A 22,285-nucleotide genomic window follows, 5' to 3' on the forward strand; every position below is an offset into this window, starting at 1 on the left:
TAGCGTGGCCAGCAGGTCTAGGCATGTGATTTCCCTCCTCTGCTTGGCGTTGGTGAGGCCACACCTTGAATACTGTGTTTGATTTTGGGCACCTCACTACAAGAAGGACATTGAGGCGATGGAGCATGTCCAAAAGAGGAACAACTAAGCTCATAAAGGGCCTTGAACACAATTTTAATGAAGAACAGCTGAGGGGAACTTGGGTTGTTTAGTCTTCAGAAGAAGATGGATGACCTCATTGCCCTCTACATCTACCTCAAAGTAGGATAGAGTGAGGTAGGGATTGGTATCTTACAAGCAACATGTGACAGAACAAGAGGAAATGGCCTCAAGTTGCTTCAGGTTGGATATTAGGAAAAATTTCTCCACAGAAAGGGTTTTCAAGCATTGGAATAGACTGCCCAGGAAAGTGGCGCAGTCACCATCACTGTAATTATTTAAAAGACTCTGCTGGATTTCACCTATCCTGGGGAGATGGGGGGAGACGCTTCCCCCAGGGGACAAAAGAAACCTCATCCAGGTGGATATGGTTTCCCCCTCCCAGGAGGAGGGGTCCCCCAGGTCTAAGTTGGTCTGTTCCACTCCCCCTTCCTGTCCAGCAAAACTATAAAGGGGAGGATGTGGCAGCCATCTGCCTCTTTGCTCCTGCCTTGCCTGTTCAAAAGGACCAACAGCTGCTGCTGCCACATGGTCAGGCCTGGTCTTCTCCCTGCGGCATCCACACTTCTCTAAAGGACTGAAATCCAAGGGAAATACAAGGCCATCCAAATTTGGTTTTGTATATTTCCCTATTCATCCTTATTCCTTACCCTTGTAACCCCTCCCTGTTATTGTGGTTTTCATATATATATATATATATATATAGTTAAAAAATAATAAAAAAAATTACTTCTCCTACTTCCAAACTGACTCCTACTTCCCCTCCCCCCCTATTTCTCCCCCCCAGTTCTTTCCTCTTTTTTTTTCCTTATCAGGAAAAAGGAAGGGGGAGTGGGCAGGAATTCTCAGTTTGCTACCATCTGAGCTCTTAAATTCCAGTTAAGGCTCAAACTGCAACAAAGACACACAGATGTGTTAAGGTGTTAGTGGCAGTGGTTTAGCAGTACTCATGGGACTGTGAACTCTAGACAAGCCGTTGGACATGATGATCTCAGAGGTCTCTTCCAGCCTTCACAATTTGAATATAGAAAAGCAAAACAGTTGCCTTTTATTAAAAAACAAAATGAAAACAAAACAAACCACCACCACCAAAACCTACACAGAAAACAGATTACACTTGAAGAGAGGTTAGCAATTTAATCCTTTTGTCACTGTAGTTTTCTGAAAAATTCACTTTCAGTAAATCCTAACACATACACTTTTTTCCAAATTTGATTTCTTTTGATTATGCCTGAATACTTTTTCTGTGTCCTCCAAAGTGCTCCTACGACATGATATTATCAATTTCAAGCTAACCATAAGACATCAGATGAAAGTTGTACCCATCATCAGCCTAGTGGGTGATCTTGGACAACACAAAGCTCCCCTTTGCCTTTCATTTTATTCGTTTAATCTTTGTGATCATTGTGAGAACTGCTCACCAAAACCAAACCAAAACAACAAACAAACAAAACAGACAAACAAACCCAAAAATATTAAAAAGCATATTGGCAAGGGCAAGATAGATGGGCAGAGTTTAATGGCATGGCATTTAACAAGTCCAAGTGTCAGGTGCTGCACTTTGGCTACGGCAACCCCATGCAGAGCTGCAGGCTGGGGTCAGAGTGGCTGGAGAGCTGCCAAACAGAGAGGGACCTGGGGGTGATGATTGACACCCGCCTAAACATGAGCCAGCAGTGTGCCCAGGTGGCCAAGAGGGCCAATGGCTTCCTGGCCTGTATTAGGAATAGTGTGGCCAGCAGGAGCAGGGAGGTCATTGTGCCCCTGTACTCTGCATTGGTTAGGCCACACCTTGAGTACTGTGTCCAGTTCTGGGCCCCTCAGTTTAGGAAGGACATCGAGACACTTGAACGTGTCCAGAGAAGGGCAACAAGGCTGGTGAGAGGCCTTGAGCACAGCCCTGTGAGGAGAGGCGGAGGGAGCTGGGATTGTTTAGCCTGGAGAAGAGAAGGATCAGGGGTGACCTCATTGCCCTCTACAACTACCTGAAAGGTGGTTGTAGCCAGGAAGGGGTTGGTCTCTTCTGCCAGGCAACCAGCACCAGAACAAGGGGACACAGTCTCAAGCTGTGCCAGGGGAGGTTTAGACTCGAAGTGAGGAAAAAGTTCTTCACCGAGCGAGTCATTTGTCATTGGAATGTGCTGCCCAGGGAGGTGGTGGAGTCACCGTCCCTGGAGGTGTTCAAGGGGAGATTGGACGTGGCACTTGGTGCCATGGTCTAGTTGTGAGGTCTGTTGGAACAGGTTGGACTTGATGATCCTTGGAGTCTCTTCCAACCTTGGTTATACTGTGATACTGTGATACTACACTAACACATCCTTTGCAGTTTATAGTATTGTAAATTAATAACCATATTGCCATTACTATCAGCATGACTATTATTATTCTCTAGACATTAGTATTAGTATTAGCTGCCTGGGGAGGTGGTGGAGTCGCCATCACTGGAGGTTTTTAGGAGGAGACTTGATGGGGTGCTTGGTGCCGTGGGTTAGTTGTTTGGACGGTGTTGGATTGGTTGATGGGTTGGATGCGATGATCTTGAAGGTCTCTTCCAACCTGGTTTATTCTATGTATTTCTATGTATTTCTATGTATCTTAGGAGTTTGAATTCCTGAGCATGCTCACAGTAACAACAAACAGATGTTCCAAACCCTTCATCTATGAGTTCACCATGTACAAATTTCTCAATATTTCAGTATCATTGCCTAAAGAAGTTGTTTTCTTTAAATGGCTGAAAGAAAACACTGACTCCCATTGGTTTTTTATTGAGGGCAAAGGGGCTGATTTTTCATGCAAATTTAGTTAAATAGGAGATAATTTTTTTAATGTCTGTGTTCAGTAAGAATGACTTGTGCAATGACACTGTCATTTCAGTTATGCATATGTTTATCTGAAAGCTCTAAAGCAAAAGTAGAATAGAAATAAATGAAGGTAAATGTAAGTATCACAGCGGGTAATTTTTAAATAAGGAGTGATGATTAAATTAATTTCTTTACTAGTAGACTTAATTATTCAAATGTTTAAAAGGTATTTTATTGGATTGAAGGAGTATATAGTCTTGTCTGTCGATCTGTTTTGTTTTCTTCACCAACCTTTCTTGGCTATATGAATATTTTATTACTGGCCTTATTCTCATGGTCAGAAACGAAGGCTTCTATGAATCATTTCACTGTCAAGATTATAAAACAGTGATTTAAAAGAAATTTAGAAATTAAAGGTCTATTAGATACATTGCAGTTTCGACAGCTGAGAAAGGCCCTGTGGTTTGCACCACCCGGTAACTAGAAGCAGGTGCACGAATTGCGCATGGCTGCTGTGATGGAAATTTCGTCCTGTAGTAGTGTGTTGTGTCCACTAGATGGGTGTCAAAAACAATGAACGGGGTCCAAAAATAAGCTGCTAGGATTTGCCTCATACTGCTCAAAGAAAACTTATTTTATGTAAATATGCATCTGGGGGCGGCGGGGGGGTGGGGATGGAGGTGATGGGGAATGGGGAGGGGAAGTTCAGTTCTAAACTCAAAGGGGAATGTGAATATAGCACTGGTTTGCCAGGAATATATGTTTATATTAAAAAGTTTCTAAAATACCACAGCCGTTAAGTGTCTTGTTTAGCTCGGACTGAGACATTGCCTAACATTTTCTAATGCAAACACTTGCAGAAATGTAAATGAAAAATATGTCAAATAAATCATCTCTCTGGCGGAATTACAAGTCTAATTTGCAGGAAATGTTGCTGCTGATCACACTGCATCAAATGAACACAGAATCAGAATGGGGAATTTAAGAGTTTCACAAAAGATCTTTGTTCTTTCTGGCTGCATACACTGGGGGGGGGGAGGAGTCAAAAAATAGAGGAGTTTTAAGATACAAAATAGAATAAATTCTTTAATTTTCCAGGGCAGAAACTACAGAAAGTCAGCTGTGGTTGCTTCATATTTATCTTTCCACTCATGTTAAGTTTTAAGACTCAGCCAGAATATGCTGTTCAGAGCTTTGCTGCAACTCCAGAGATGCCAGAGCTATGAAAAAACAGTGATGATTCAGCAACTTTTGTGTCTGCATTTTGACAAAATGATTAAGAATGTTAGTGGATACTGTTTATCCTTACAGCCTGCCTTATTCAGTGCTTAGTGCTGAAAGACATGAGATGAAAGTTCAGGCATTTTTCCTTTTTTGGCTATTTATCATGTTTTCATGTCTCACCCATCCAGGCTCTGAACTGAGATGGGAATAAAGATGGTAAACTCTCTTGAATGACTCATAATCATACATGTCTGATCTCTACTGTGTTCCTAATAGGACAAGAAGTAATAACATCATAAGCAACCTTTTGGAAGATTATCAACAATTTGCTTCAAGCAACAGTAGGAATCTGTGGCAAGGATAGGAAAGGTTCTGGATCCTGGATCTGAGCAGCACTGCTTTATTGTTAATGACTGCAGCTTTTTCACTTGTGAAAGAAATGCTCTGTGGACTTCCTTTTGAGTCCTTAAATATCATTCTCCTACTCTTTGCAAGGCTGCTAAGATTAAAAAGGGGAAGATCTGCATGCATAAGGAGCAATTGTTTCATAATATTAGTCTCCTTATTACTGAGCGTTTAGCATTTTGATCATGTAGCTTTTTGCTGGGGATTTTTGTTTCAGTTTGTTCTAGAAAAGTAAGCAATAGCAGGATTGTGAAGGAAGTAAATTCCACCCCAAAAAGAAGAATTTACTAGACTTCTTAAGACTAAATTGCACTCCTGATATTCCCTTTCAAGTCTTACTCTACCTTCAGCCTGGTCCTCTCTTAGAAACTATGGTGGCGAGAGAGATAGGAGCAAAACTAATTGATCCTTTAGGGACACCTTATCTTTTAAGGCCATATTTAACATTACAGAGGGACAAACAGGTTCGAGAGGAGCAAGTTCTGTTCTCCATCAAAGGATTCCATTGTCCTAGTGTCAGGCAATCTCTCTAGCCATCTGTTTGTGCTGTGACCTTCCTCCATATTTCAAAATCCTCACTTCCCAGAAGTCCTCTCCTGTGTTTTCACCTGGAAGCACAATTCCACCATTACAGCAAAGGGGTGCATTTGGCATAGCAGCTGTAATTCACTGAAATTATCACAGAATAGCTGCCCTGTAGCAATTGCCTCCAGGCATAATCTTATTTAGACCAAAAGCCAGGTAATAAAACTGTTTATGTTTCCAAGGAAAAGATGTTTATCACTTACAGCCCAGACAGGAGCTCATGCCTGGAGAAGGTGGCAGTTACTGGAGGAGGGGGATAGTCCCTTAGAATGCAGAACATTAACTTGTTATTTGAATTGCCTGGGATGAAAAAAAAAACAAAAGTGGGCCAGTTTAGCTGGCAGGACCCACCATGGATGTGGAGGATTACAGAGAAAGATCCTCTCTCCAGGGTCACTTGGTATAAATTCCAGGCTAAGGCAAAGCTCATTCCATATTGTAGTGTAGTGTGTGCATTAACTGCTGTGTATCCTGAAGATGTGTCTCAAATCAAAGTTCGTAGATGTGATGGATTTATAGTGTAGTAGCTACAGGATACTTTAGAAGGACAGACTATTTTACTTACTGTGGAAAGCACACCCATTGTGACTCATTTATGATGTCATGAGAAAGCATTTTGTGTTACATTAATTTGACAAATCTCCATCAAAGGAAGTAGCGCAAAGAATAAATTAAGGCTGAGACCAAAAAAGATCTTCTTCTGGAAGAGATATTACCTGCTAACAGAAAGTGCATTTTCGTACATGCATTTTAGGTAAATAAATTCCAGCTGACTTTGTACACTAAATATATTAATTGAATTCACTGAAATAATCTGTAAATATGTCTAACACACCATAATTTATTTATGAAATACTGATTTCAGACATGCTTTGCATTCATCAACTAGACTGGACATGCACTTTGGTTATATTTTTATGATTTCTCATTGACTTTTTAATTGCTTATTAATAAACACCATTCATTTGAGCCAATAGTTTATTTAGGTATCCTTGGTTTTGGTGGCGGTGGTGGTTGGTTGTGGGTTTTTTGTTTTGTTTTGTGAGATCTAGTTATTTCCAGAATGTACTAATGATGAAACTTTAGAAACGTGGCGTGGTATTTTGGTTTTGGTTTTGTGTTTTGTTTTGTTTTAAGAAACCAGTTGTCACTAATCAGCCCCTGCCATAGGAGCCCACTGGTCTTTTGATGTTCAATAGGTTGACCTGAAGTACCAGGAAAACAAACACACCAAGCGGTAAAAATAGATCAGTGGATTTGTATAATTGAATAGCAACCCTAAATTTTATTTCTTATATTCATTTTCTGCTAGAGGCCTTTCAAAATGTTTCCATTCTGACACTGTCTACCCAGTGATGCAGGAGAAACCATATCTGGTTTTCTCCTCCTTTCCTTCCTGTCTCTCCCCCTATGCCTAGTAAAAACTAATGACCTCAAGAAAATGAGGAGGGAAAAACAGAAAATACTGACATTTTAGGAGGAATATCATATCATCTATCAACATTTGAAGAAAACAATCATTTTCTTTGTTGCAAAGTTAAAAATATTTTCAGCAAATGGTATTAAAAGGAACATATGATCTAAATCTGAATTTTCCTATGCCACTGGAGAATTTAAGCCAACTATCTACTTGTGGGTTTGGGTTTGCAGTTAAGCAATTCAGCAAGCAAACCCTATGATTAACTCCATTTTTAGAAGTGGTGTGGATAGATTTTCCAGTATCATAGCTGCAAACAAAAGAAGAAAATATGACATTTCATTACATTTGCTTTGAGCAGCATTACCTAGCTTTTGCTTTTTGCGTAACTGTTTGTGAAAACATTGGGAAACGCGGATGGACTTGATGTCTTCCCCTCTCTTTGAACTGAAATAATCTTCTTATTGCAGTATAGTAAAAATGCAAACAAAAAGCACACAAGAGACAAAATTCAAAAGAATTTCTGAGAAATTTAGTTATCTGTTCAGGCTTCCACTAGGTTTAAATTGCTTTGTACTCTTTGTCTAATCCTAATGGGACCAGTACCCCCAATTTTATTATGCTAGAAAAAGGTCACCAGGACAGTAATTGTTTTCTCTCTGGCTTCTGGTAAAATCTGTGGCAGGATGAGGTCTGAATTAAGAAACATGCAGAACTGGTTTGGGTAACCTGGGGTAAAGAAATCTGAAAAATAGAACCATTTAATTCAGACGTGAGAAGGAGTAGACAGCAAATCCAGAGGTGCTCCTGAGCAGCTCATCAGCCATCTGGCCACAGCCACCCGCTGGCTCCCAGTGCTGCAGGCACCTGTCGGCACCACTGCATTACCAGGAGTACACTCTCAGCAGGACTGATGGTTCTTTAACTTTATTATTGTCATTATTTCATTATAGTCTATCTGTCACCATTCATTTAAATCATCCCATAATGCTGTCTGCACTTCATTTTATGGAAGGTACCTTTTCTCTGGGCAATCAATACTAAAGTACCTTTAAGTTAATTTTTAAAAATCACTTTGCCTAGTTTCCAGAAATTCTAGAACAACATTGGTTTTGCTTCCAGGGTAAGTTTTGATCCAACTATTCCTACTTCTTCTTCTGCATTGCTATTTTCTGAGCAGCATTTGGACAGTAGGATACAAAACCACCTTGCACTGAGTGTGTCTATATATCATGTATTTACTGTAATTGAAAGGGCTATTAATTTTCTCATATTTAAGAATCAAATCCCAAAGCATTTAAAAGTATTTATGTAGCAGATGATAAAAAATATGCAAACCATCCATCAAGCATACTGACTCCCCTGAGATATTAGTAGAAACCTTTCAGAAAAAAAAAAGGAAGATAAAAAAACCCCCAAACAAAATACCAACCAAAAAAGCCCCAACTAGCCAACACCAAAAAGGAAACCAAACCCAACCAACCAACCAAAAACCCTGAATGTAAAATTATGGTTGAGAGGGAGACTGCTGCCAGAGAAGGAAAATCCAATGCCCTGGAACAGCTCATCCTCCTCCTTCTGTGAAATCAGTTTGATGCCATTATCAGAAGCGGACAGATTGCTTCTATACTCTTTATGAATTAGAGGTATGATAAGGCAAGTTTGTAGAAAAAAAGACGTAGTTCCGCAGCTCTATATTTGCATCAATACCCTGAAGTACTGAAGAAAGCACACAGAATCCAGAAAACAGCTATGAATGTTCCCTAGTGCTAAGACTAACATGCATTGGAAAGCTTCCTGTCAAACACATCCATCTGAAGAATTGTCATACACAGCCACATCATCAGGTAAACACCTGGCACAGTCCCAAAGGATATGGATATGTGTAGCTTGTGTTCAGTGGTAGAAATCTTTGACAAAGAGTGCTCTGAAGACCAGCTGACAGCAAAAAGCAGTTGTGGTTACTCCTGGCTACTCTCTTCACAGAGAATACAGCAAAGGAGATCCTAAGAGACATGAGGTACGATCATGACAAAAGAAGGTTCCATCACTCAGCATGACCTAGCTTGTAATTATTAGATCTTTTGCATACCTGAGGGCAAGCCAACCAGTCTTCAAAAAGTGTCTCACAGAAACTGGATAAAGGCTTCGGACAGAATAGTCCAAAAATAGTATGTATAGCCCAAACTTTAAGAACTGCTGATTTAACACAAAAGGTAAGACAGTTTGTTTCACCAGTGCAATGTGCACACAGGAAATCAAGACCACCTTCAGAGGAGCATGGACAAGAGGCAGCTGGATAACAATGTGCTGTTTTCTCTAGGAAATGCAAGTGTATTCTGGTGTTGCTATAGATTCCCTATGACAATGAAAGCTCCATGAAAAGCAGACATCATTCTGACAGACAAGATTTTTTTTCTCATGATGGTGTAACATTCCTCTAATTGTGATAAACAATTGCTGGCAATAAATCACGTATGAATTCTACCTCCACAAGAATTTTTGTTAGACTGTGTTAGCAGCAATTATCATTTAAATCATAGCGTGCACTCTTTAGAGCTTAAAAGCTCAAGGTGCTACGAGCTTCAGAGCTCTCCAACATTTGTATTTTGCTTTTTGTACATTGCTTCATTGCAATTCTTTACACTTCAGTTCAATTTCTGTTCTCTACCATCTGGGGGAGGGGTGGGTATTATTATTATTATTATTATTATTATTATTATCATCATCATCATCATCATTATTATTATCATTATCATTACTATTATTATTTTGTATTTTATGTTTTACTTTTGTATTCATTCTACCAAAACTGCTAAATTTGTAGTCCACTTCATCTCCCTAAAACTCTACTAAATGTATGAGGGATCTCTTCATAATATGGATTCTGGAAATCCTCGCTACAGCATTGCCATATGCAAGCAACAACCTTTAAATGGAAACAAAAAGTCAGGAGCTAGTCCTGGAAGGGTGCTGAGACTGGAATTATCTTGAGTGTATGTGCTCATACTGTACTGATAGTGCTTTACTGATAGTAGACTCTGAGCACGTTCACTGAGTATCTGCTATGTCAAGAAAGAAAATTCCTGTCACTATTCCAAAACAAATTATAATGAATCTTTCTCTTCTTGATTTTTTTATTACAATATTTGAATGTAACATTAAATTATCACAACATCTAATAACATTAGATTACCTAACAGGGCTGCCTGTTGTTCTGCATTACTAAATTCTGCACAGTGGTGCTGAGATTTCCACACCCCCCCTTTTTTTGTTTGTTTTTTTTTAAACAGGTCAGCTATTAATAAGAATGTGGCAGACAAAATTTTTTTCATCTTTAAAAACAAATCTGGAATTTGGTGAGATATCCTAGTGAGATATTTTGCAGCAAAGTGGAATATAGTCAACTATTTGCAAAATTTATGGTTTTTTTTGTTCTTCTGATTGTGTGAACAGCTTCATAAATTTCAAAAAGTTTAGGCCAAACTTAAGTCAGTCACCTTGTGTATCTGCATTACTGAAGAAATATTAGCTGATAATACATTATTCTTTAAAAACCTCCCAGCCTGCTCAGAGTTTAAGAGGGCTCTGAGGAACAAGCCCCTGTCAGTGAGATACTTGTCTCATTCACAGAGGGTAGGTACAGAATCAGACAAAGGACTACAGGAACGTAAAATTACTTTTATCATCAGGAACTAGAAAGAATATTTGCCCAAGCTGCAGAGCACCTAATACTGCACTAGCACATCACCTTTATCGTATGTCACTAATTACATAGAATACATAGAATACATAGAATAAACCAGGTTGGAAGAGACCTTCAGGATCATCGCGTCCAACCCATCAACCAATCCAACACCACCCAAACAACTAACCCACGGCACCAAGCACCCCATCAAGTCTTCTCCTGAAAACCTCCAGTGATGGCGACTCCACCACCTCCCCAGGCAGCCCATTCCAATGGGCAATCACTCTCTCTGTGTAGAACTTCTTCCTCACATCCAGCCTGAACCTCCCCTGGCACAGCCTGAGACTGTGTCCTCTTGTTCTGGTACTGGCTGCCTGGGAGAAGAGACCAACATCCATCTGTCTACAACCTCCCTTCAGGTAGTTGTAGAGAGTAATAAGGTCACCCCTGAGTCTCCTCTTCTCCAAGCTAAGCAACCCCAGCTCCCTCAGCCTCTCCTCGTAGGGCTGTGTTCCAAACCCCTCACCAACTTTGTTGCTCTTCTCTGGACTCGTTCCAGCAAGTCAACCTGCGTCCTACATTTTTCTCATTCTTGAGGTATCCACTCTGAAAGGCTGTGGAGCCATGTGGGCACCAGCACTTACAAATAAACATTAATTCTGAACATTGGGGCATCTACTGAATGGATCACAGAGATCCATCAGACTATTCTGTCCCCAGTAGCAGCCAAAAGCAAATGCCAATGGAAGAGGGTAAGAAGCAGCAAGGGGAAGTGATACTTTCGCGGTGTATCCCAGCCATTCTCTCACCCTTTCACCAAAGCTATGCTCTGAATACTTTAATCATTCTATGAGGAGGCTCAGGGGAGACCTTATTGCTGTCTACAACTACCTGAAGGGAGGTTGTAGCCAGGTAGGGTTTGGTCTCTTCTTCCAGGCAACCAGCACCAGAACAAGAGGACACAGTCTCATACTGTGCCAGGGGAAGTTTAGGCTCAAGGTGAAGAGAAAGTTTTTCCCAGAAAGAGTTATTTGCCATTGGAATGTGCTGCCCAGGGAGGTCGTGGAGTCACTGTCCCTGGAGGTGTTCAAAAAAAGGATTGGATGTGGCACTTGAAGCCATCAGACACATAATTTTGGATAATTCAGTTTTGGGAATACATTAATTTTAATCTCTGTTTATATTGTCTTATGTTAAGTAAGGATGATAATACATCCTCATATCACATGGGTGGCATGAAAAGTAATTAAAAGATCTCTGAGAAGTAGTATCATAGAACTGTGCAATCAATAAGGTTAGGAAAGACCTCAGAGATCATCAAGTCCAACCTATTACCTAAGACCTCATGACTAACTAAACCATGGCTTCATGTGTGTCTTCTTGTTCTGGTGCTGGTTGCCTGGGAGAAAAACATAGTATTCACTGCACCCTAAGCCAGTTTGCAGAGGACACTAAACTCAAGTGGTGCAGTTGATAATCTAGAGGGATGGGATGTCATCTAGAGGGACCTGAACAAACTGGATAAGTGGGCTGAGGTGAACCTCATGAGGTACAACAAGGCCAAAAGCAAGGTCCTGCACCTGGGTCAGGGCAACCCTCATTAACAGTGCAGGCAGATGATGTGGTAGCAGCTCTGCAGGAAAGGACCTGGGGGTAGTGGTCAGCAAAAGGTGGACACGAGTTAATAATGTGCGCTTGCAGTCCAGAAAGCAAATCACATCCTAGCCTGCACCAAAAGAAGGGTGCCAGGAAAGGTGATTCTGCCACTCCGCGCTGGTGCAACCTCACCTGGGGTACTATGTCCAGGTCTGGGGCCCTCAATACAAGAAGGGCATGGGCCTGCTGGAGCAGGTGCAGAGGGCCACAAAAGTGATCAGAGCACCTCTTTTATAAATACAGGCTGAAGGGTCAGGGTTGTTCAGCATTGAGAAGGCTCTGTGGAGACCTCATAATGTCTTTCAGGTGAAGTGGGCCTACAAGAATGCTGATGAGGGACTGTTCACAAAGGCCTGCAGTAATAGGAAGAGCGGCAATGGTTTTAAACTATAAAAGAGCAGATTTAGATGGGACATTTACTATGAGGTGGTGAGACACTGGAACACATTGCCCAGGAGGTGGTGGAGACCCCATCCCTGGAGACATTCAAGGTCAGGCTTGAGTTGTGTTCATTCTCTGCACTCAGGGAAGTAGAAGCACTATGGAATCATATAGGTAAACACTTTATCAAATTATTAATGCACAAGACTGAAATGAGTTTCCTAAGTCAGTCATAATGTAATTTCCTTTTGTGCTTGACTCTTCAGTAATAATGATGTGGATATGAGGTTACTGTGCATGCATCTGTGCATGTTGGAAAGATGTCCTACATTCTCTAAACTCTGATATTGGGTTTTTTGAGCCTACACTGGCACTACCAACAGCCATTACAGGTAGACCATCACAAATGTCAGGCTTCAAATGCAGTGTTGCGTATTTGCTTTATAACCTTAAGTGTGCAGATGAACAATGGCATGTTCCATTTTGGTTATAAGGCAAGTTTGATTAACTTAGTTTTCTGCAGACCTTGAGACCTGTGGAGCATCTAATTTATAGTCTCGTTTTAATTAACTGCTATTGTAATATAAGTATATTCTCACTAAAAGCTCTTGTGGTCTTACATTGTCTTTGAGTTTTCTGTCAGTCTAAGATCTCCATTGCATACATGAATGTTGGACTCTGGAATCTAAAGCTAAAAAGCTACAAATACAATACTTTAGCTATTAGAAAGTAAAGAACATATTAGAAGATGTAAAATTACTATACATACTCTACCACTGTAGCAGTAGTCTATGAGTTCTCAAGAGCTATTAATAAATTAACTAGAAAAGGGGAAAAAAAAAAAAATCAAACCACTAGCTGCTGCAAATGTCACAGAGGGAGCTAAGTTAAGCATGTCTCACCAAAGAAATGAGTCTTTCTCTGCAGAGGAAAGCGGTAACACAAATATCAGTTTACATTCTTGTAACACGGCATTTTTTCCAGTATTAAACTTGGAAGCAGATTTGATGCAGTGGGTTGAAACAGGCAAAACTGTTAAAAAAATCAGTGTGTGTTGTAAATGAAATCCAAACATTCTTCTCACACAGCAATACCAAAGTGCAGTAATTAGAGTTATAACTCTGTCTGCCTCATCTGCAGCAGTAGGTGCCTGTGGAATTGTCAACACATTCAAGGACAGCTCAGGCTTTTCTCACCAATTACAGAGTTACCCGTAAGTGTGTGCCAGTTCTCAACAGTGAAGTTACTGCTCCATTTTGCATTAAACATATAGGAGTGGAGCAGACTGATTGCTTGCTGCTGTGCACACCCATCCACCATTATCCCTCCTCTGCTGCCATTCTCCATCAGATAAAACATCTTGTCTTTCCTCACACTTGAAGCAAGCCGTCTGTCTATCACCATAGGATTACACATTTAAACTACAAAAGCATTTCAAATTTTGATCAAATTGTAACTACTGAAGTACATTTTCTTATGGTGAAATTATCAAAACCCTGTATGTTTGCAAATTGAAAACAAAGGCAAAACCCCACAGACAAACAAAAAACCAACAAGAAAGTAAATAAAATGTATAAGGGCATCTTTTGTGTTACATTGTTTCCTTTTTTCAGGGGAAAAAATGTGCATGATTCATTTCACTTTGCACAAAAAGCCTGTCTGGCAACTTGATTCCAAAAGTCTTTTTCCCTGATACTTATGTCATTACTTAAATTAGGAGAGGACATGACATAATTGCTTGTGCCAACAGTATCACAGTATCTCAGTATCACTAAGGTTGGAAGAGACCTCAAAGATCATCGAGTCCAAGCTGTCACCACAGACCTCATGACTAGACCATGGCACCAAGCACCACGTCCAATCCCCTCCCAAACACCCCCAGGGATGGCGACTCCACCACCTCCCTGGGCAGCACACTCCAACGATGAATGACTCTCTCAGTGAAGAGCTTTCTCCCCACCTCGAGCCCAAACTTCCCCCAGCACAGCCCGAGACTGTGTCCCCCTGCTCTGGCGCCGGTTGTCAGAGAGAAGAGACCAACACCCCCACCACTCCCCCCACACACACCCCCCCGGGCCACAACCACCCTTCAGGCAGTTGCAGAGAGCAATGAGGTCACCCCTGAGCCTCCTCCTCCACAGGCCAAACAATCCCAGCTCCCTCAGCCTCCCTCCACAGGGCTTGTGCTCAAGGCCTCTCACCAGCGCTGTGGCCCTTGATTATTATACGAGGTGATTAGGTCATTCTGGAGACACTATAAAATGTGCAGTTCAAAAGACCTAGAAGGAGAGAGACTAGTATCATGCACCAGTCTCTACAACTGAACAAACGTCACCATAACACTTGCTTTTGGAGCAAGCTTTGTCTCCAACTATTTTCCAATGACATCTGCTTATTTCATGCTCTGAAGTGTTCCCAGGAGAATCAACAATTTTGCCAAATAAAAAGTAATTCCAAGCATCTCTTTTCAGCAAAACTCAACTTACAGATCCAAAGTTCTGCCAAGCTAATCACACATGTAGATGCACTATCCATCACACTGTCTAGTCTACAATTGGAGCAGAACTCACAGTTAAAATCTTCAGCCCTCAAGGAGAAACCTTAAGAAGACTTGGGGTCCCCCTGGCAGCTGTGGGAGAGACACAGCTATTTTACTATGTAAGCTATAAGGAAATCCTTTGTTTCTTTTCTTTTGCAGGAATGAAGTAGGACAAGAAGGTTACAAAACCCTGTTTTTTCACTAGATGAGTCATCCTGAGTGAATCATTATCCACTTCTGTGCTTCCATTTCCCTACCTGCAAAATGAGTAATTTGTAAACTGCTAAGAGGTCTGGTCATAAATATATGTATATAAATCTTCTAAGAGCTAAAGTTAGTATTTTCAGGAGTAGTAGTAAGAGCAGTAAAAATATCAATAGCACTGCTTTTTAAGAGCACATCAATAGCTTGGAGAGGTTATAAATTTAGACATTTAACTTCTTTTCCTCATAGGAAACACATGAAGGAGTAGAAAGAATATAAGAAAAGATGCTTATTTACTTGTTTTGGCACATTTTCTTTCCAAGACCTCATAATCAAAAATGGTGTGGAAGAATATGTTAGGCCTGGTATTTCTGTAACCATTAGAAGCAAATGGAGAGAATAAAGGCAAAGACGAGAACAAAATATCAACAAAAATTTATTGTAATTTTTTTTTAAAAGGTCAGAAAAGTATTTTTTGACATCAGTTTGTTGTTTTGTATTTTATTTTTTTCAATAATTAACCAAAAAAAAAGGAAAAAGGGCACTGCTAATTATTGCAGCAGATGACACATTAGTGAGGTCTAAAGGAGAAAAACCTATCAGTGGCCAAATAAGTGTTTGCTATACCTAGTAAACTGTCCTACCACAACACCACATGGGTCAGTGTCTCTTCCTAGTAACCTGGCAGCTGTAGTTTAAGGAACCTGATTACACATTTTCCCATACTATTCTTTTTTCTCACCATCTCCAGCCATGGCTCTTTGACAACAGATAAGACCCTGACCATCCACATGAAAGAGATGATCTTAAGCAGGATAGCCAATTATGCAGGCATGTGTACCTTTTTCTTCTTTGAATTTGTTCTTTGAGCGTTAAGGCAATAAAGGCAAAAACTTGCTTATATCAGAACTCTTTAAGGTGTGGGATACCAACACAGTTTTTGCTAATAAACTTGAAAACAGTAAGTATAAATTGACAGAACATTCATGGGTTTGTACAATTTCAGAGATGTCTACAAGGATGTTTGAGACATGAAGCATTTGATTAAAACAAAACAAAATCCTCAAGGGGTACTTAAAGCATTGAAGACAGAAGGGAAAATCTCTGCTTTTACCTCAGGTATTGAAATTTATACAATTACCTGGCACCAGGGAAAGGGAAGTAACCAATAATGGGGGTATCTGTATATTTTTAATCTCCATGAATTATTACTTTATACAGTAATGTTTGTGATGGTGTCTATTTTCCATCCTTTATGGAAAGATGGGTTTAATTTATTTTCCAAGCAGCTGCAATAAAGAATATTGCACAATATCTGGAAATAAATTTCAGGAAAGGGGGCCTTTTCATTTGCTTCAATGGATACAACGTCTGAGGCTAATTTAGCTTCCAAAGGACAAGGAGGTAACTCTGAAACCAGGCGCATGTCCTGAGCAGTAGAGAGAGAGTACAGCAATGTCAAAGAGGTTCAGAAGGCTACTCTTAAAATCATTGTTCATCAGGACTACTATCAGAATATACATAACAGGACAGAGAATATTCACACACTTAGAGAGGAAGAGCAGCAGACAAAGGTAGAATGGACTGGATGTGTGTGGAGAAGGGGGAAGAAATATCCTGCAGACTTATCCTTTATTGCACAGAAATCTCTCTAGGAAAGGAAAAAAAAATTCTATTTCACAGTATCACAGTAACTAAGGTTGGAAGAGACCCCAAGGATCATCAAGTCCAACCTGTTCCAACAGACCTCACAACTAGACCATGGCACCAAGTGCCACATCCAATCTCCCCTTGAACACCTCCAGGGACGGCGACTCCACCACCTCCCTGGGCAGCACATCCCAATGACGAACGACTCGCTCAGTGAAGAACTTTTTCCTCACCTCAAGTCTAAACCTCCCCTGGTGCAGCTTGAGACTGTGTCCCCTTGTTCTGGTGCTGGTTGCCTGGGAGAAGAGACCAACCCCCTCCTGTCTACAACCACCTTTCAGGTAGTTGTAGAGGGCAATGAGGTCACCCCTGATCCTCCTCTTCTCCAGGCTAAACAATCCCAGCTCCCTCAGCCTCTCCTCACAGGGCTGTGCTCAAGGCCTCTCCCCAGCCTTGTTGCCCTTCTCTGGACACGTTCAAGTGTCTCGATGTCCTTCCTAAACTGAGGGGCCCAGAACTGGACACAGTACTCAAGGTGTGGCCTAACCAATGCAGGGTACAGGGGCACAATGACCTCCCTGCTCCTGCTGGCCACACTATTCCTAATACAGGCTAGGATGCCATTGGCCCTCTTGGCCACCTGGGCACACTGCTGGCTCATGTTTAGGCGGGTGTCAATCAGCACCCCCAGGTCCCTCTCTGTTTGGCAGCTCTCCAGCCACTCTGACCCCAATTTACCAACACTTTTCGTAAAAAAATTGAAGAAAATGGAATGTGCTTATGAGCAAAAGTACAGTTCAAGAGCTGCTAGCCCTAAATACCCTGCTACAGTGGATATTTAATTAATATTATAGTCTTGTTATTAGTTTATTTCAATAGTTTGTTCTAAAGACTCCTGAAAGTAACGGTAAAGTTACCGTAAAGCAACTTTTTTCCTTTGTTTTGCCATTATGGATTTCTAATTGCCAATGAATATTTAAATTAAAATAAAACCTTGTTTTGAAGCAAAAGCCAAAATATTATCACAATTGTATCTGAAACAGAGAAATTAGAGAAGGCAGAGAGAGGAACTGGTCTACCTTAATGATAAAATAATGTCAGTGTTTTTCTTTCAATTACTAGGAATTAGAGATAACTTCTATTTCTAGTACCAGTAACCAATATGAAATGAAAATACTAATTGAAGCAAAACGTTGTAAAGAGCTACCAGAACTGATAAATGCATACTTCCTACTCATCTAAAGCCATATTATTAGACCAATAGCATAAATACAAAGTTAAGTTTTACTGTTGAAATCAATAATCTTAAAAAAACGTGCAGATGTACAGCATCAGTAACAAAGCCATAAGGTCAGTTCACTGGCAAAGTGAGGAATGCGTTTCCGAGGTGAAAAGGTTGTTTGGACTAGATGAAAAGCTGTGATGACTTCACAAAATGTTATTTCCTACTTATTCATTTCCAGCCTTTTCCAAGAATGGAAATTCCAAGAAGAAAAATGCATTGTTTCACAACTGTGAATGCCCTGCCTGCCAAAAATGCAAATGTAATCACTATCTGTGAAGCAAAGAGGAGTGATGGAACTGCTGATAAATATGAGTAAGCACTTCATGGAAACATAGATCTCTGGAGCCAAAAGTCAGATTCATTTGGAAAGGCTACTTGTTCATGCACATTAGTTGTATGCCTGGTACCAAGAGAAATGTAGTCTTAGAGACAAAATCCTTTTAACAAGTTATTGTGGCATTTGAGTTGCCGTAATTGCTAAGATATTATTACGGCTGCCAGCACCAATAAGGGTTCAAAGAATGGTTCCTAACATTTTTCCAGCTCAAATCTCTGGCCCTTAAAGAATGGAAAACATATGTCAGCAATTAAGTCAGTGTTACCAAGTATAAAAAAACAGTGCCTGTGCCAATATTGACTGAGTCACTTTAAATGTTTTCTCAGCATTCTGGAGCCTACATGGCACTGAACCTAAACAGTCATTTTGGTCATACTGAAACCTCGGCAAGCACACATCTTTCCTTAATAGTAGGGAATTCAGAGCCGACCACACTGAGGTGACTATCATGGGACAAGAGGGACATTAAAAGAAAGGTCAGACGCTGGCTTGGCCAGTATTTCCAAGAGGATGAATCAAAAAAATAAACTTTTGCAGACTAGGCTGAAAAGGGCACAGCTTCAATATCACTGAGCCAGCCAGCATCATTTTCAGGCTCATTAAATGAAGGGCATCTGGACTGCTTGTTTGAGAACTGACACAGAAAAGGCTTGAGTTTCCAAAAGGTAATTAATTACACAATTATAGTGGCTAACACTGGTCATCAGCAAGGTTTGAGCCTGGGGTCCCATTGGCTTTGATCCATGTGTTCTCGGAAACTTCCTTATTCTGCGCATCCTCTATTTCCACTTGAATGCTGTAATTGTTTTCCTCTGTCTATTACTCCATGATTCTTGTCTGATTTTCTCTCTATGTGAATACAAATGAAAGGTTATTATCCCAGAGATTTCCTGTGATAACAGGTAAGAACAGTAAGCAGCTTCAGTGTCCCCAGGTTCTAAATAATTGATTTCAGAATCACAGAATGTTAGAGGTTGGAAGGGACCTCAAGAGACCATCAGGTCCAACCCCCCTGCCAAAGCAGGATCACTGAGGGTGGTCCACACAGGAGTGCATCCAGGTGGGTTTTGAAAGTCTCCAGGAAAGAAGACTCCACAACCTCCCTGAGCAGCCTGTTCCAGTGCTCTGCCACCCTCACTGTGAAGATGTTTCTCCTTGTGTTGAGGTGAAATCATCTATTTATCCCTTGTTCCTTTCCTTATTACTGTGCACCACTGAATGGATATTGGCCCACTCCACCTACCCTTCAGATATTTATAGACACTAATCAGATCCGCTCTTGGTCTTATGTTCTCAAGACTAAACAGCTGCAGGGATCTCTTCATAGGGGAGATGTTCAAGTCCCCTAAGCATCCTCATGGCTCTCTGTTGGATTCTCTCCAGTAGGTCTCTGTATCTCTTGAACTGAGAAGCCCAAATCTGGACACAGTATTTCAGGTGTGGTCTCACCAGTGCAGAGCAGAGGGAGAGAACATCCCTAGACCTGCTGGACACACTTTTCTTGATGCTTCCCAGGATACCACTGGCTCTTGGCCACAAGGGCATATTTCTGTCCCATGGAGAACTTGCTGTCTACTAGAACTCCAAGGTCTTTCTCCATGGAGCTGCTTTCCAACAGGGCAGCCCCTATCCTGTACTGGTGCATGTTGCTATTCCTCCCCAGATGCAGGACCCTGCAGTTGTCCATATTGAACTTCATGAGGTTTGCCTGCACCCAGTTCTTCAGCCTGTCCAGATCTCACTGGATGGCAGCACAACCTGACAGGATGTCAGCCACCCCTCCAGATTTGAATCATCAGTAAACTTGCAGAGGGTATTCTCAATCCCCTTATCCAGGTCGTTGATAAAGATATTGAACAAAACTGGACCCAGTACTGATCCCTGGGGAACACCACTGGCCACAGGCCTCCAAGTTGACTGTGTCACTGATGACAACCCTCTGAACTCTGTTGTTGAGTCAGTTTTCAATCCACCTTAAGGACCACTTGTCTATGCTACATTTCCTGAGCTTTTCTATGAGGATGGGAGACAGTACCAAAAGCCTTACTGAAGTCAAGGTATATAACATCCACTGCTCTTCCTTTGTCTACCCATTTGGTCTTGGTTTCCTAGATGGCTATCAGATTAGTCAAGCAAGCAACAGGGGTTCGCTACTCCTGATAGCCTGCTCTGGTCCTGCTTTGGCAGGGGGATTGACTGGATAATCTTTTGAGGTCCCTTCAAGCCCCTGACATTCTGTGATCTCTTCTTCGATGTGGTCAGAGATGACCTCCAGAATGAGCTGCTCCATCCTTTTTCCAGGAATGGAGGTGAGACTGGGCTGTAGTTGCCTGCATCTTCTTTCTTACCTTTTTTGAAGACTGGAGTGACACTGGCTTTCTTGGCACCTCTCCTGTTCTCCATGACTTTTCAAAGATCATAGAGAGAGGCTCAGCAACAGTTAGCAGCTCTCTCAGCACATGTCAATGTACCCCATCAGAGCCCATGGATCTGTGTGTTTCAGTTGGCATAAGTGATCTCTAACCCAGCCCTGACTGACCAGTGCAGTGTCCTCTTCCCTCCAGTTCTGCTCCCTTGCTTCTAGAGACTGAGGTTCCTGAGGGCTGGTTTTAGGAGTGAAGACTGAGGCAAAGGTGGCATTCAACAACTCTGCCATCTTTGCATACTCAGGTACCGTATCTCCCATATCATTCAACAATGAACCCACCTTTCCCCTGCTCTTCCTTTTGTCATTGATGCATTTGAAAAAGCTCTTTTGTTTTTCTTTCACCTCTCTGGCAAGACTTAGTTCCAAGAGAGCCTTGGCCTTTTTTGTCACATCTCTACATTCTCTGGCAATATTTCTATAATCTTCCCAACTGACCAGACATTTTTTTCCTGCTTATCCATGCAGGTCTCCTGACTCCCTTACTTGAATACATTTTTCTTGAGCTTGGAGGAGGTAATGTTTGAATATTAACCAGCTCTCTTGGGCCACCTTTTATTCTAGAGCCCTAGCCCACCGAATACTTCTAAGTAGAGTCTTGAAAAGAACAAAGTTAGCCCTCTTGAAGCTCAGGGTTGAAATTTTACTTATCACCCTGTTTCTTTGTCTAATGACATTAAACTCTAACATGTCATGGTCACTACAGCCAAGATCCCCCCCCAACCTTAATATCTATGACCTCTCTTATGAAAACCAGTGTGTTTTGAACTGCTAGTAACTTAAGGGAGACAAAAGTACCAAATAAGAACTTCTAAATAATAAAAAGGGGGAGAAGATAACAATCTATTCAGGTCTTTGGACACTCACTGTCTTCCAGAGCTAGTACAGCTGCACTGAACAATTGCAATAATGAAACTTTTTTTTGGAGGGGTATACTTCAGTGTTGGTTTTGGTTTATCATGATCTCATATTTTAATGTACTGTTTTCTACAGTACAAGAAAAGAACTGAAAATGATGATGTGTTATTAAAGTGGATCTACAGTACTGAATACTTTGTTGACAAAAAATGCTTACTATGCAAGATGTAAATCAAAGAGCAGCCAGAGTGACTTATGCAGTATGTTTTTTCCCATGACACAAAAATGGCACACATTTACTATCTCATTATTGGAATTCTACAGAGGTTTGTACTGTCAAATAAAGACAGAATAGAAGTCAGGGAAACATCATTGTTTTCCATCCTGGAAAGAAATCTCACTAGTTTCTGACACAGATCCAGTTCCTCTTTTCATGCCTGTTTTGTAGGAAGATCACAATCAGGTCTGGTTTAACTTCTTCAGAATTTTGGGGGGGGGGGGGGAGGGGGGGGGGAAGTCAAACAGCAGCTATTAAAGGGTACATAAATCCAACGAAATTCAAAGACCAACAGCCAAAATATGAACCAAAAGGAAAAGCTATCAAACCTAATAGTCTGCTGCTGTACATTAACATTTCCTTAATTTATAGCATAGAGTTTCTTCCATTTAAA

At 41.1% G+C, this 22,285-nt stretch overlaps 1 protein-coding gene across 7 annotated transcripts in view; it reads right to left on the reverse strand.

Annotated features, from left to right (window-relative positions):
- The window catches only part of PDE4D (phosphodiesterase 4D), a 471,410-nt gene that overhangs the window by 132,863 nt on the left and 316,262 nt on the right, over nucleotides 1–22,285 (reverse strand). The gene's annotated exons all lie outside the window — the stretch shown is intronic.

This window comes from Dryobates pubescens, chromosome Z (assembly GCF_014839835.1).
Source record: "Dryobates pubescens isolate bDryPub1 chromosome Z, bDryPub1.pri, whole genome shotgun sequence".
NCBI classification, from domain to species: domain Eukaryota; kingdom Metazoa; phylum Chordata; class Aves; order Piciformes; family Picidae; genus Dryobates; species Dryobates pubescens.